Genomic DNA, 16711 nt, shown 5'->3' with positions numbered 1-16711 from the left:
TTGCTGCAGGCAATACTATAGGTATGTGGGTTTCTTTGAGGCATCTTGTTGGTCACAGAGGACGCTGGACTAGATGGGCCTTTGATCTGATCCTGTGAAGTTCCCCATCCCTCTTGTAAAGATGACTGACACGGCACACGTACTTTGAGCATATAAGAAAAACACCACACAAATGCCTAAACAACAGCAACTATAGTGTGTCATGTCAGTTGTTCAAATGTTAGGGTTTTGCCAGCTTCCATGTATGTAATAACAGACCATGCCTTTTTGTCCCTGATTTATGGACTGTGGATTAAGCTATCACGAGCTCTGAATGAACAATCACTAATGGGAATTTCAGTCCCAACTCCAATTATAAGCACACACTCCAGAGACCCCTAAGCCCCCATCCCTCTGCTACTCATTAGGATCCATTTTGTTCAGGAGCAATTAATTGGTATTGGATGCTCTTGAGTGCAAGAAGTAATTCTCTTGTATCTCCCTGGAGCAAGTGGTGTTATTTTAATTAATGACTCTTCTAGTGGCAGAATTCGGCAAGATGGAGGCATCAAGCAACGTAACCTGATCTGGGCAATCCTACTCAGTTCCTGGAGAAGTGCCAGTCATAAACGTGTACTAGCTCCAGAGCCGGAGACCATAAACCCCTGACTACTAGTTGCTGGGAATCACAAGTGCACAGGGTGTGTGTGTGTGTGTGCTTAGGTCCTGCTTGCAGACTTCACATAGACACCTGGTTGGTCACTTGAGAGAACGGCCAGGATTCTTCAGGGACGTTATTAACATGCTCTGGCCCATGCTGCTGCTTTCTAGTGCCATCTAGAGGTCTCTGTCAACATCAGGAAGCATTGTGCTAGGCTCTGTACAATATGAGGTAGTTAAGGAGCTTGAAATGTCATGGCCTCTTTTGACAAGCCCATGCCTTTTGTACCAGAGTGCAAGGTGTGGGAGGAAGGAGTAGATGTTCAAATGAGGTGCTAATTGATGGCACACAGATTTCAGGTTGTGATATGTTTAGGCTGACTGGGTGGTAGTGTTTTTCTCGTGGGCCAAAATGGCTACCTTTACTTTTTGTTTGACTTTTAGCTGGATACAGCAGCAGGATCTTAGCCTAGAGCAGGCTTCCTTAACCTCGGCCCTCCAGATGTTTTTGGCCTACAATTCCCATGATCCCTAGCTAGCAGGACCAGTGGTCAGGGATGATGGGAATTGTAGTCTCAAAACATCTGGAGGGCTGAGGTTGAGGAAGCCTGGCCCAGAGGAAGAGGATCTTCTGTTACCTGAATCTGGGACTTTATTCTTTGAGGGGACATTCCCTCCAACTGCTTGGTAAGCCATTTGGCTTCTATTTACTCGTTTAAAAACAATCTAGCACAACCACCTCAATTTAAGCTCTACCATTGTTAATGTAAATACTGCCTAGTTTCTTTTTATTTCTGTTCTTCACCTACCAACAAACCTGTGTGTTTCACCTAAAAATGTCCCCTGCCTCCTCTCACATTTCCATCTTAAGACTCTAACCAGATGGAGACACGAATGCCTTGCATGAATATCATCAGCCAACCGTTTTTCCACCCTTCCTTGTGTTGCTTACGCTCAGTTCTGGAGAATATGATGGATATTTTGTGACATTTTTGTTGACCTCATAAAGGTATATGGATTTTTTTTTCTTATGGGCCAATAACATTACTTTTTGGGGTATACACAGATATAGTTAGAAAATACGCAGATAAAACAACAATAGCAATGAAATGAAAACGAAAATTTAAAATGGTATTATAAAAAAGCAGCAAGTGACAAAGTAATTCTCCCTCTCTCTCTGAGAGAGTTAGGAAAAAAATAATAAAGGTGTGTTTTCCCATTTTAATTTTCCTTTCTCTATCCTCTGTATGCCTTTTAAAATGCTCTTAAATTCCCCTCCCAAAGTAATATACCAAAATAAAGCTCCCTGTTTTTCACCAACCCTCTTGACTCTCTAGCTGAATGTCAATGTTTTCTTTTGCTTAAATTAAATATTTGGGAGCATTTCTAGATGATTTTCATAGGCAGATGGTCCTTTAAAGTGAAAGAAGTAGCCAGCAGCCATTCACAGGCCCTGCACTCTTCACGGCTGCTGAGCCTGTGCCAATGTTTAATGTACCACTTCACATAAGTTTCAAACCAAACTAACTACGCACTTGGCAATCAGAATGAGGACTCTAGGCACCTGGCAGCTACTACAAGCAAAGAGCCTGAAGCAATTGAGTTAAAACAGAGACGCTTATTCCTTCCCTCCTTCTGGAGTCCAAGACTATGAACTGGAAATAAAGCTAACTGAAAAAAATGCATAGCATTTGACACACTTTACTTCTTCTTCATACAACCTGAGATTTCATTCTTTGTGTAGAAAATTTGCCTGTGCTAAAGTAAAAATTCTTGGGACTTTCCAAATGATTGGATCAGCAGATGCCTTTATTCCTAACTCTTATCTGGAGAGACTCGTCCCAGCTTTGTATTCTTCCAGATACAGGGTTCAAAAACCATCTTTTCTGCTGAATTTTAAGTGGCTGATGGGTTAACCCACATTTATGGTGTTTTATGGGATTTATGTAATCTATGATAATTATTTTAAAGATTTTGGTTATTCTGTGTTATGCTTGTATTCTTTGTTTGTTTGTTTGTAAATTGTCCCATGACCATTTTTGATGAAGGCCGGTATAAAATCTAATAAATAAACTAGAACACACACACACACACACACACACACACACACACACGAATGATGTGGAACCTAGAGAGCATATCTACTTTATATCAAGTCATTCCTTTGGCTTATCTATCCCAGTATTATCTATGCTGACTGGCAGAAGAAACTAGCAGGGCTTTTCCACAGCCCTGTTGGGCTGAGATCCTCTGGATCAGGAATGGGGAGCCTATCCAGATGTTGCTGGCCTCCAGCTCTCTCTTTTTTTAAAATAATATTTATTAAGATTTTGCATAATAAAACAAATATCATAGTTAGAAAGAACAAAACAAGACAAAAAGACAATCAAAAATAACACAATCCAGAAATACAAAAAATAGAGATTATCAAAAGAAAAAGAACAAAAAATAAAGAAAAAATTATTTCTTACTTGCTATCTTTATAACCCTCTTTCCTGACTTCCTCACATCTCCCTTTTCTGTCTTCCTCTTTACACAATCAGGTTCAGCAATTCCCTACCCTCTTTCCATTCTTATTCAATTATTATACATTTCAGCCTATTATGCATTTAGTTTCCTTTCCTTTTAAAGCCATTTATCACATGTTCTTAGTAACTTAATCCTTTATATCATTTGTTTAGTCTCAACATAATAGTACTCTAGTCTTACCCCTTTTTTCTTCAAAACATTTTTACATTTTTCTTTTTCCCCTGTCACTGATGCCCTATTCTCTTTATATCCAACATCGTTTTAACATTCAAACATTTTACAGTGTTTTCGGAGATATTCTTTAAACTTCTTCCAGTCCTCTTCCACCGACTCTTCTCCCAGGTCCCGGATTCTGCCGGTCATTTCTGCCAGTTCCATATAGTCAATCACTTGCATCTGCCATTCTTCCAAGGTGGGCAAATCTTGTGTCTTCCAATACTTTGCGATGAGTATTCTTGCTGCAGTTGCTGCATACATAAAGAATGTTCTGTCTTTCTTTGGCACCAATTGGCCGACAATGCCCAAAAGGAAGGCCTCTGGTTTCTTAGGAAAGGTATACTTAAATACCTTTTTTAGTTCATTATAGATCATTTCCCAGAAGGCCTTGACCTTTGGGCATGTCCACCAAAGGTGAAAGAATGTTCCCTCAGTTTCTTTACATTTCCAACATTTATTATCAGGCAGGTGATAGTTTTTTGCAAGCTTGACTGGGGTCATGTACCACCTATAGATCATTTTCATAATATTTTCTCTTAAATTTCATATCGGTGGTCCACAACTTCTCCCAGTCAGCAAACATAATGTTATGACCAATGTCCTGTGCCCATTTAATGGCCTCCAGCTCTCACCCAGAATGGCCAGTGTGATCAGAGACTGTGGGAATTGCAATCCAACAGCAATCTGTAGGGCCCCATGTTCCCCATCCCTGCTTTAAAAGAAGAAGGCAGGCGTTGAACCTGGAACTTTATTCATTTCATTTGACAATATCCCACTTTCCCTCCAAGGAGCTCAGATGAGATCTCCCCCACATTTTATCGCCAGCCTGAGCGATAGCGACTGGCCCAAAGTCACACACTGAGCTTCATGGCCAAGCAGAGATTTGAACCTGGGTCTGCCCCATTCACGTCTATCACTCTAACCACTGCACCACACAGTCTGCCCAGTGATCAATAGCAGAGCTAGAAGCCCTTCGAATAAAGGGAACGCTGAGTATTCCCTTCACTTTTGAGTTAAGCACATCCACTCATGCAAAAAGAGAGATGGAAGTCTCAAGGTGCACAGAAAAGCAAAGCATGTTTTAAAGATATTCTTCCTCAGGAACACTTAGATATGCCACACTGTGCCCTCTGCCATGCTTTGTGACCAACTGAATCTTGCAATTAATTTCTAATTTTGTGTGGGCACCGTCTCATAAGCAATTCCCAATTTTCTGGACTATGTCCAGATAACTGTAATTTTTTAAAAATAGGAAACTGTTCCAACAATTGAAGTGGGGTTTTTTTAATGAGTAAAATAGATTATGTCTAATGAAAGTCCCAAACCAGGAACAAAAGGGAAAAAGGAAAGAAAGCACCAATACTGGGTTGAAGGGAAGAGTTAAGAGACTTTGTGACAAAACGGATGGCCATTATTGATGCGACAGTATTGTACACTTGCTTGCTGCTGAGGAAGAATATATTCCAAGCACTTTGGACCATTAAATCCTTGTTTTTTTTCACCTTTGAAACACCGGCCATATTCACACCATCCCATTAAAGCACATTTATACCACTTCCCCCAAAGAATCCTGGGAACTATCATTTACCTCTCACAGAATTATGATTTGAAGCATCCATAACAAACTACAATTCCCAGGATTGGGGGGGTGGGTGCAGCCATGATATCAAAGTGGTATAAGAGTGCTTTAAATTAACACTACAGATGTAACTGCCGTGTTTCCTTTTTCATATGATGCTGATCCTCTTTTTCTTTTCTTTTTAAAATAAGCACTCAGTGCCGAACTATTCTCAGACCCGAATCAATAGTTTACATCACGTCATCCCAATCTAGCAAAAGCCCCAATGAAACCATTGCAAATGTTAGTCATGATGTGAGTTCAAGTTCCATCCTAACGTTGTCATTCTTGTGGCACTGAAACCCTGTCAACAACAGTGCATGCCTCATAGAGAAAGGGCACAGGAGGTACCCAAGAGAGTAGGAAACAGGTAACAGAAAGGAGATGAGACAGAGAAACCCTCCCAGTGCGCTCTGATTGGGTGTCAACAGGGAAGGGGCATGTACATAGGTGCTGCAATTTACTAGCCAAATAACTGATTACAGGTCTCTAGTTGTTTTCAATGGAACTTAGTCATACAACTAACTTCAGGTGAATCGGGCTTGGGTGCAGTGGATCTTTCGAAATGTTTGCCACCTCTGCTTCCTTATGGACAAAGTCTTTTCATGGTTTTACCTGGGGTTGCCAGTTTAGATTTCAACACAGAGAAACAAAGAGGTTCCATGGAAAGAAGATATTCAGTAAGGCTGAATTCATTATTTTTGCATGTTGTGGATTACATGCCAGGGATGCAGTGTATTATAAGGGCTTGTGCTTACTTTTTTGATGCTTCAGAATAACAAAAACGCCCATTACTTCCTAGGCAAGGGCTGTAGATCAGTGATCGGACACTTGCTTTGTGTTCAGAAGGTCCAAGTTTAATTCCTGGCGTCTCCAGGCTGGGGTGGGAAAACTCTGGAGGGCAGCTGCCAGTTGGTGGATAACTAGGTGACCTGACTCTGTTCAAGGCAGCTTCCTTTTAAAACAGCAACCAAAGCCTTTGTCATTGTTATGCATACTTTGTCTATAAGTTCATTCAACTATAAATAGCTGCCTTAGTCAGGCCTGGCATCAGTTGTCCTGGTGCCAACACCCAGCAGGGCCCACCAACACTGATGCCAACTCTGTGTCAGCCTCAGCACCAGTATTACCAAGCTTCCACTTTAAATTTCTGACAATGCTCCAGAGGGATGCCATGTCAGGTCATTGTGGGTGATTAAAATGACCGCTGATTTGCAGCCACCTGCCACAGATCAGAGCACTGCCACCACCACCATAGATAAGCTCAGGGTATGGGGGAGGTCAAATCCAGAGGTCAAATCACATATAGTCATAATAAGGTACAGGTTTGACAGAAGCAGACAAAAAAAGCAGGGGGAAACCCTGATCTCCCTAAATGCTGTCTCAGAATTTTGGAGGATGAGTGACAAATGAAATAATGTTTTCAGTCCAAGGAATCCTGAATGTATTTGGAAATAAATACTTCCTAGTGAATATTTAGCACTGCGGGCTGAAAAGAAAGAGGCCTGGTTGATAACATTTCCTTGAACTAGTTATCACTTGCTTGCCAAATGTTTCCCTGACATTCCGACTGCTATTGCCCTTTGAAAAAAAGCACACGGCCAATGAAATGTCTTAGGGAATTAGTAAGTTTGCAGACTGAGGCATTCCTTTTGCACCTGAGAACACTCTTATGCAGACTGCCTGCTGGGAGCTCTAATGCACTCTCTCCTTCCTGCTCTCCCCCTCCCTCCCTCGCTGCTGGAGTACGAAGCATTAGAGAACAACAAACATGTTCAGGTCATCTACTCTGTCCGCCCATGAGACTGTTTTGTCACTTGGATAGGCTTAACCCCAGGGCGGGAGTGGGGAACCTCAGTCCCAAGAGCTGAATGCAACCTTCCAGGTCTCTGTAGCTGCCCCTTGCGACTCCCCTTTGTCCACACTCCCCAGACATCTCCCATCTCCCCAGTACTTTGCCTGGCTGGAAAGTGTCCTTGAACTGGGATAAAGGGTCTTGCTTGTCTGGATACAGAGGCGTGGGGGCAAAAGCCTCTGACTTTTGCAGAGATGGAATGTAGCCTGTTATGCACAGGTAGGTTTCCCACCTGTTGCTCTGCCCATGTTTGATTCTGGCCACATGCACTACTGCCCTGTGGCCCCTAGAAGCTTTCCTGTAAGGAATGTGGCCCTCAGGCTGAAAAGATTCTTCAATCCTGCCCAGGGGCATTGCTATCGCAACAGCATCTCCTCACATTCCCTGCTTCCTATCAACAACCAAACATCTTATAATGAAATTGTCTCCATCCAAAACTCAATGACAATGTAGACAATCTGAAACTCCCCATGTTTTGCTCAAGTCGGTTAAGACTATATAATTTCAGCCCCAAACATATATTTCCCACCCCCTTCAAGTTATTTTGTTAGAAAATTTAACAATCTTTATAATTTAAATGCATATAAGTATATGTATGGCAATCATAAACCGTAACACTTAAAAAAAAATTAAATACAGCAGCCTAATGATCACAGCAAATTATGACATGTGCCATATCTGAAGATGCTTTACTTTTCCAGTGTTCAGTAAATTAAAACCAAATTCAAACAAACTTATTGCAAAAGCTTGTGTTGTTTATTGCATTTATATCATGAGATAGTTTAGGCATTACAGCGTCTTCACATATTTCATTTTCCTATGCAGAAATAGAGAGAATAGACTGCTGTCCCATAGTTAGCATAACCCATTGATATAATATGTGTTTCATTCTAGCAGAGATGGAAACTGAATGTGACCTACACAGGCCAAATTAGTGAAAATGCAAAATGTGATTGAGTGGTTTGAGGTATAGCTGCTTTTGAATCCTCTGTGTACATACTGATGGTATCACTTCATGCTTTGATCTCAGTTGACCACACTGCAAAACATGGCTGCATTACAGCTTTTATGCCACCACCACCCTCTTGTCCAGGTCATTCATTCAGCTCCTACATCACTTTTAAACAAACATGCTAATCAGGTAGTGCTTGTTGCGCACATCTCACAGCTTGTGCAAACACTATGTTCTTCTGGCTTGTGCATATATATGGTAGTTTGTGCCAGGAGAAGAAAAGTTTCCTTGGGGAAACGGTCCTCCACTCCTATGCCGCAGCCCCAAATTTAATTTGCAACTGCTGTTTGTAAGAGTTTCTAGAAGCAGGGATGTATTCACACATCTCTGCTACCTATCACATCTTGCTTGAGTCTTAGGACTGCTTTGGATGTAAAGCATTAGCATGTGGGTTGGAATTCCTCCCTTTGGGTTCTGTGTCTCATCTGAAGATAGGGGGAAAGACACATTCTCTCCCTTTATTAAGAGAATACACACCTTGCTCTTTTAGATAAGACCCAGAAATGTGGGGTGGCAAAGCCCAAATCACTTGTAGTTCCTCTCTTGCTACTTCTTTTGAGCTCTTTGCTCTTTTTTAAACCCAGGAAAGTAGCAAGCTGCCGCTGCAATTACAGTAGAGAGAGGCTACAATTACTCTCCAGTTGAGTAGGAAATTGCTTCTATCTACTTCTTAGGAACAGGCTTGCCACTACCTAGAGATAAATGGCTGAAATTGCCTCCTGGAACAGCAGCCGCAAGATGAAACACCATCAGTGCACAAGCCCTTGGTAAATTAGAAGTAGATTACAGCAACCTATAGGTTGATATTACAAGGGATACAACCCAGTGTCCCCAGTCTAGAGAAGCACAAACTCAGCAGAAAGTTGTTGCAGCTGAGAATCCCCCTTCCCAGAAACAGCACTGTAAGTTTATCGGTGCTATCGTGTGTGTGTGTGTGTGTGTAGACAAAAAGAGAAACTAGACTTTCTCCACTACTTGCATGCACACACACATTTATTACAACACTCTTTGTGCAAATGGAAAGGTGGTCCAGTTGTGCATCTAAATTGTTGGATCAGAGCAAATGAACAAATGAGACACCAAGGGTCCTGACCAGCTGATAATCTCTCTTCTGCCCTTGCAGTCTGGCACCTGCTAGCACAACAGCCAAGTTTCTGATAACTCCCATTTTCTCCAAACCTAAGAAAGTGCAGAGCTACAATATCTCTTTTTCTTTTATGTGGGGAAAAGCAGAAGCTCGGGTTCATTTAAAAGCCTGCCCAAAGTCAAAACCTACATATCTGCTTATCTGCAGCAGGTAAAAGCTTTGACCTTGGAACTTCTAAGTCTCAAACGGTCACCCTCAGATGAAGAAAGGATCCCTCTTCCTCATTAATATGTGTATGGATATACAAATTGTTCCCTCTCTGGGGGTTTTCTCCTGACCTCTCCTCCTCTTCAGTGCTCAAGCTGTAAAAGAATTTGGAAGCAAGGACCTGTTATTTGAAATGCTTAGGTATAAAAACCCAGGGCTTTTTGCGGAGTGGAGTTGACTGATCATTTAGGAATACACCCCTCTGCCATCAGCCAAATTTCCAGGGCGCTCACTGGATAGAAAGGACTTTGCTTCTATAAGACTGAACTTTCACACACATGCATCTTGCCATATTTTTCTTCCTAAATCATTGCTGAGCAATTCCTGGGTAAATTTGCATTGTAAAAAGAAGGAAACGGTTGTGTGTGTGTTTTTTTTAATAAATAAATAAGGTCTCATAATATTTAAGTTCACACCCAGTGGTATTTGTAAGCTCAGGAGTGCAAAATCTCCCTCTTCACCCCCCTCCCTATGCCCACCTTGAACAAAGAGCACAATTGTGTTGGGAATAAGGCTTACCTTCGCTCTGAAGGAGAGGAGAAAGGGACTGATTCTGGGAGGTGAGTGAGCTGTAGAAAGTGACAGGAGGCAGAAAGCTTCTCTCAAGGAAAGAGCTCTGTGCTCGGCAGAGCCCAGTGAGTCATATATATATAAGTGACTTCAGTCAAGGGGACAGTGGGTTGAGCTCGGAGTCTGATTGGCTTGCTGGGAAGCGAATGCTAGCAGGTAGCAAAGCCCATGAGATAGGAAAAGGAGATAAGCAGCTTTTTTGTGCGTATGTTATGTGTATATGCCTCCCCCTCCCCACACTCCCCTCTTTAGAATCAGGTTTGTTTGATCCCTTTGACATAGCTGGCCACTCCTAGACAATACATCACATTCAGTGTCCAGCAGGGACCCCTCCACTCCCAATGTTTGGACTTTTGGAGGGTTGCTTTTGTTGACCTGTTCTATGGTTTCATGATGGACCGGACAGTGTCTCCAGCCTGCCTTTGTGTCTTCTTGATGGCTTCTCCACATCAGCAAAGGACAATGAGACTCATTGTACCAGCTCTTGAACTCCCACAAGTTGGGCTTTGAAGATGGGATGTTCAGGGGAGAGCACTTCCTTTCTTACTTCCAGGTTTAAAAAAGGATGAGATGAAAGAGATGGAAAGAAACAAAGAGAAGACCTCCTCAAAAGTGGCAATTAATTCTACATCCTCTGCATTGAGCTATGAAAAAGAGATGGAGGTAATCAATTTTTGATGTGATGCACATATACAGATCACTCGAGGCCATCTCTTCTAATGAGCTCACTTGAGCATCAAAATAAAGGCAACTTATATCTTTTAAATATGCATTCTTCTTTGTCTGTTTTGGTCCTTGTGAATGGCCAAAGTGAGAGGTGTTAAGGAATAAGAACTGTCATTTTGAAAAATCTTGCAGAGTGTCCACTCTGCTCCTTATGGAGAAAACCTCTCTGCCTTGTATAGTGATCACTTTACGGCACCATAATGTTGATGGGCCAAATATGTGTCCAGTGACAAGTCATGCTTTTATAATGCTTATTTTAAAAAATTGCAATAGATGGTGATAGGCAAGCCACCCAGGACCCTTCAGGCTGGTGCGTTATTGCGAGGGAATCTGCAACAGGTTTTTGCCATAATAACAGTGAATTTGTGGTGGATTTATTCTGCTTTAGTTGGTGCCACAATGTTTCCCAATGCTACCACATTATTGCTGTCTGGAGAGGTTGTGGCGCAACAAAAACGGAACAAAAACAAACGAGAACATTTGTGGTATAGAAATTTACAGGATTAGCAGGATGTTACAGGATATGCACTGATTGGAAATGAAACAGTGTGGCAGCCCCAAAATCCTTGCAGGTGCAAACAGTACTAAAAGCAGGATTGTGGATGACTCCTCTGATAGTATTGTGAGCCAAAAAAAATCATTATAAATGTACATAAAAAGAACATTGGGAGGAACCCTCCATTTTTGTATTTGTTTTCCTCTAGTTTGAGACCAGCCCACCATAGTTCTTTTCAGGCCATTTGGAAGGGTAATGCTTTTAAATTTTTACTTTTGGAGATGGCCCTTAGGCACACACAAAAAGCATAAGCCATCAATCACCCTTGGTGTAACGCATTCTAATCATCATTCAGAAATTCACGGCATTCCTATAGCCATTTGGAAGGAACCAGGGCATTCCAATAGCCATTCCCATTCGTTTTAGTCACCCTAGAGAAATGTTTTTCTTCATGCAAATGTCAGGGTTTTCATTGGAAGGTGGCCTGTGCCTTTCGCACCCAACCCTGAATCTGCCAACACTTGTGACTGTGGGGGAACTGAGCACAAGGACTCAGTTGGGGCCAGACAGGGGGGAGAGAAGGTGCCTTTTTTCTTTTAAATTCAGCAAAGGCAAGCAGACAGCTGAACTGAACTGCCACGGCTGGCTCAGGTTCGCTGTCACTTGCTGCCAATTGAAATGTAAAAAAGAACCAATAGGAAGAGAAACAATGTCCCTTCCATTTCCTTTCCAAGGGACATTGCACAGAAAAAAGAAATGGCTGCCACAATGTTATTTCTCTTCCTCGGAGCTTCTGAAGTTTAATTTAATGCATGCGACACAGCAGCAAGTCAGCTTTTGAATTAAACAAGTAAAAGATTAGGAGAGTGGGGAGAAGCAAGTACTCTAATTAATTTCTGCACAGGAGACTCAAGAGAGTATGCTCTCAGGGTCAAAACAAGAGGAGCCCTGCTTACCTTCAACATGTATGTAAATATATGAAGGTGGGTGCTCATTTTTGCAACAGCCTCTATCCAAATTCTCACATTATCCTATGCTGCTTTCTTCATGCCATTTGCTCTCAATCATCATGATCTTACTGAAGGGTTTTCTATCTGCTCTCATCATAGACAGATCATTCAGCACAACCTCTTCCCATAGACACATTTAAAGGCTATAGAATATTAATCAGCCCAAAGCCTGGTTGAAGAGGAACCTCCCTGGAAAGAGCACTCCACAAATGGGGCACCACTGCAGAAAAAGCCCGTTCTCGTGTTGCCACCTTCCAGACCTTTCATGGAGTAGGCCTGCAAAGAAGGGCCTCAGAGGATGATCTCAGGGTCCGGGACAATTCATATGGAGAGAAATGGTCCTTGGGGTATTGCAGTCCTGAGCCGCCGAATTCTGCACCAGCTGAAGCTTCCAAACTGTCTTCAGAGGCACAAATAGTCTTTTGAAGTTCCACTTTGAGTGGAGGTGGGGAAACTCTCTGGATGTTGTTGGATTCCCCCCAGCCTGCATAGACAACAGTTAAGAAGGGTGGAAGTTATAGTCCAACAACAGCTGGACTATATTTCCCATCCATGAGCCAGGCTTATGTTTCTGACAGAATCAGCTGCCTAAGGACAGGTGAGAAATGCAACTCAATTCACATTTAAAGAAAACTTACCCAGTTTCTGTAACAATGTGTGAACAAAAGCATAGCCATCCTTCAGAATTCCCACTTACCTGGATTTTGCAATGGAGCTCTCCAGCCAAGTAAGGCGCACAAATTGTATATATTTAAGTGTGCATTTAAGTGTGTGGTGCTTTTGAATTATGGTGCTGGAGGAGACTCTTGAGAGTCCCATGGACTGTAAGAAGATCAAACCTATCTATTCTTAAGGAAATCAGCCCTGAGTGCTCACTGGAAGGACAGATCGTGAAGCTGAGGCTCCAATACTTTGGCCACCTCATGAGAAGAGAAGACTCCCTGGAAAAGACCCTGATGTTGGGAAAGATGGAGGGCACAAGGAGAGGGGGATGACAGAGGACAAGATGGTTGGATACTGTTCTCAAAGCTACCAGCATGAGTTTAACCAAACTGCGGGAGGCAGTGGAAGACAGAAGTGCCTGGCGTGCTCTGGACCATGGGGTCACGAAGAGTCGGACATGACTAAATGACTAAACAACAACAACAACAAGTGTGCATATAAATGCATATATAAGTGAAAATAATATTAAAATGCATTATATTTAGGGAAATAGCCTTGTAAAAAGGTGTACATTATGTGAAACTGTGTATAAAAATGTGTATAGTAGCAAAAATTTCCACAAAAATGCTGTAGAATTTTTCTGAGAACTTTTTTTAAAAAAAGGAAAATCACAAGCTGACATGGAAATATATATCTTTTTTACCTCTGAAGTTGCTACGACCAAGGTAGCATTAGCTATAGGTACCAGGAGGAGCCTGGCAGTATGCAGGAGAATATTCTTCTTGATTTTGATACTCAGTCATTGTGAAGCAGCAGAGGAGGTGAGGAATAAAGGTGGCAGTGAGATTAGAAATATTAGGGTGGAGGTTACAATCTAAAAATAGAAGGTTGAGGAAGGAAGAAGCAGCCGTTGACAAGTTCCCAGGAATTCACTTTCTGGCCTTGGGAAAACAATTTTGATGTACTGTTTATTCCAACCGAGGTGGTCAGAAAGTGTCAGTAATTTTTCATCATTAAGAATCATTAATACAAGGAAGTTATCACAGTAGCCGAAGGGAAAAGATAGCGACATAACACACAATGCTTGTTTGGCTTTTCAGTTTAAAGCAGAAGTGTAACCGATTGTTTCTAGGAGATAAGAGGAAATAGTGTTCAATTGTTCTCCTGTAAATATAATTAATTATCTCTATCACTGGATGTTAAAAGGGTAGCTTGATATGAAACTCCAGAGTCCTCAGAAACAGGAAACTTGCAGGGGGTTCTGTACCTGTAACAAGCCACCATCAGGCCTAACACCCTACATTCTAGCAGAGATGATGGCTTTTGATAGAGTCTTCCCAGCATCACCGAGTGCAACGGCTGAGATTGAGGAGTATATCCTCAAGTCCATTATTATCAGTTTGCCCAGAAGCTCCAGACTCTTTCCTCACCCTCTTCGTAAGCTACAGGGACCCACCTGCTGGGAAGCTAGCATAGCTGCTGTTCCTCACACAGTCAACAACCTCTGAAGCATGTGTCCCAGTACATTTCTGAGCACAATTCAAAGTGTTGGTGCTGACCTTTAAAGCCCTAAACAGCCTTGGCCCAGTACACCTGAAGGAGTGTCTCCACCCCCATCGTTCAGCCCGGACACTGAGGTCCAGCACCGAGGGCCTTCTGGCGGTACCCTCACTGCGAGAAGCCAAGTTACAGGGAACCAGGCAGAGGGCCTGCCCTGTGGAATGCCCTCCCATCAGATGTCAAGGAAATAAACAACTATCTGACTTTTAGAAGACATCTGAAGGCAGCCTTGCTTACAGAAGTTTTTAGTGTTCAATGTTTTATCATGTTTTTAATATTCTGTTGGGAGCTGCCCAGCTGGGGAAACCCACCCAGATGGGCAGGGTAGAAACAATAAATTATTATTATTATTATTATTATTATTATTAATAATAATACGCTTACATTATAGCACCATCATGACTACACAGAATAAAGTGGGGTTTGTTTCTGTTGCCCTGAGGTGAAACAAATTTACTTGACAATAAAGCACCGTTTTTCATAGAAAAGAATAACACTTTTTAAAAGTATAAACAAAAATAAAACGAGCATTTATAACCATGTAGTTCAGATTCTAATTAGCCGTCCCCTCAGGGTCCTTCCATAGTCTAGTTAGAGGTATTTTAGCCACATTACGATATACTGTGGCTTAACAATCATGATGGGATTGAGATTAAGCTGCCCCTGCGATTTACCCACTCTAGCTTCTCACCTCCTCCTCTTGTGCCGCTGTGAGGAGGAGAAGGGAAGCATTTTTGTAAATGTTTCACAAACCACAACAATATAACAATATAAAAAGTCATTAGGATCCTTCTCACAGGGCAGTTGGTGGTAGAATGGCTTTGCCAGGTTGGGGCACAGGAGAAAGGGAAAAGAGGGGGGTAGCCCAGTCCAGAGGTATGTTTGGAGGTGATGTCCACCTGATTTCTTTTCTCTCTTCTGGTATCTCCCGTATTACAGCACACTTTTGCTCTTTCTCTTTAATATGGCATTTGCAAACAATTGTCTTGTTGGGGCAATAGATGCATTTACCTAGAATTCATTTCAAGCATTTGTCTTAGCATAAGGAAATTGTACTTTCTCAGCACTCAGACTGCAATCAATCAATCAATCAATCAATCAATCAATCTTTATTACAGTGGTACCTCGGGTTACATATGCTTCAGATTACAGACTCCGCTAACCCAGAAATAGTACCTCGGGTTAAGAACTTTGCTTCAGGATGAGAGCGGCGCGGCAGCAGCAGGAGATCCCATTAGCTAAAGTGGTGCTTCAAGTTAAGAACAGTTTCAGGTTAAGAATGGACCTCCAGAATGAATTAAGTACTTAACCCGAGGTACCACTGCACACTCAAAGACCAGACAACATTTGAACTGCAAACCGATTCTCACTGTAAAAATGTGCTGGGATTACATGGACACTCCCTGTGCTATTTAGAAGTCTCCCTACTGCAGAAGTTCCTCTTCAGCACATAAGAGGTTTGTAAAACTGAGGACACACCATACATTTAAGGCACACTTAAAGAACACCCCACAAGAATCTTGGGAAGTGTAGCTTGTTAAAGGTGTTGGGAGTTGCATCCCTGTGAGGGGTAAACCCCAGTTCCCAGGATTATTGAGGTGAAAGCAAGGTGCTTTGAATATATTGTGTGTACACAGGAGACAAGTCCAAGAAGTGTGGCCTTGTTCTTCCCCCTCACAGCACTGTAATTGTGTGTATGTGTGTATGAAATGCCTAAATACAGCTCTTTTCTATTTAAAATGCAGTGAACAGACTAGCCTTTCTCCCCTCTGTAACATGGCAAGCCCCTTTCAACATCGTATATTATGTCATAAAACTAAGCTTCACCCCTTAACCCTCCTACCTTGTTTTTGTTAGCAGCCCAAGACACCACAAAAAAATGAAGCTTGTTTTGACCTGTCAAGAAATCATGGGAAAACCTTCACATATTAAATTGCTCTGTTGTCAAGCTGCTATGCTAATAGACAAGGCTGGGCTAAGACTTTTTTTTCCCCGCCTGAGGGAAAAGACAAGATGGCACCCCTCCTCCCCACCTTGACACTGCGCCCCACCTCCCAGCTTCTGCCTCTTTCTGCCTAATGGCAGGGCCAGCCTTGAGCCAGTTTTGAAAAATGGCAACCCTACATTTAGCTCCTTTCTTCTGGCTCCCACTCCCAGGAGAAGGGCAGAGCTGTGTTTATTTCCCTCAGGACAGGAATTCATCCCTCCGCGAAGAAAAGAATGAAGTGGTGATGTCAGAGCTGCCTCCAGGTCCCAGCCCACAGAGGACCAACGCTAGGCTGTAGTTATGTACAAAAGTCTCTATTGAGATCCAGTTTCCATTCCAAAGCCGCAGCGCGCAGCTCCACGTCCCGACCCTAGACCGGCGAAGTCCCGTCTGAGTCTCCTCCCCTTCCACACCAGTTTAAGACCCTCGCCTTGCTCCACCTCTTCCTAAGTTCCTTTCTCCTCTGGGCCCTCCTG

General features: G+C 42.5%; 1 protein-coding gene across 1 annotated transcript in view; it reads right to left on the bottom strand.

The window, feature by feature from the left end:
- Positions 1 to 9853, bottom strand: part of SLC26A9 (solute carrier family 26 member 9) — a 58934-nt gene extending 49081 nt beyond the window's left edge. Inside the window, exon 1 of the mRNA XM_079979129.1 lies at positions 9743 to 9853. The gene's annotated coding sequence lies outside the window, so the exon portion shown is untranslated. The remainder of the gene's footprint in view (positions 1 to 9742) is intronic.
- Between the last annotated feature and the right edge of the window lie 6858 nt (positions 9854 to 16711).

Source organism: Podarcis cretensis (assembly GCF_951804945.1).
Source record: "Podarcis cretensis genome assembly, chromosome: 6".
Lineage (NCBI taxonomy): Eukaryota > Metazoa > Chordata > Lepidosauria > Squamata > Lacertidae > Podarcis > Podarcis cretensis.
The sequence above is the reverse complement of the archived record's forward strand: the minus strand, read 5'-3'. Positions and strand labels throughout refer to the sequence as shown.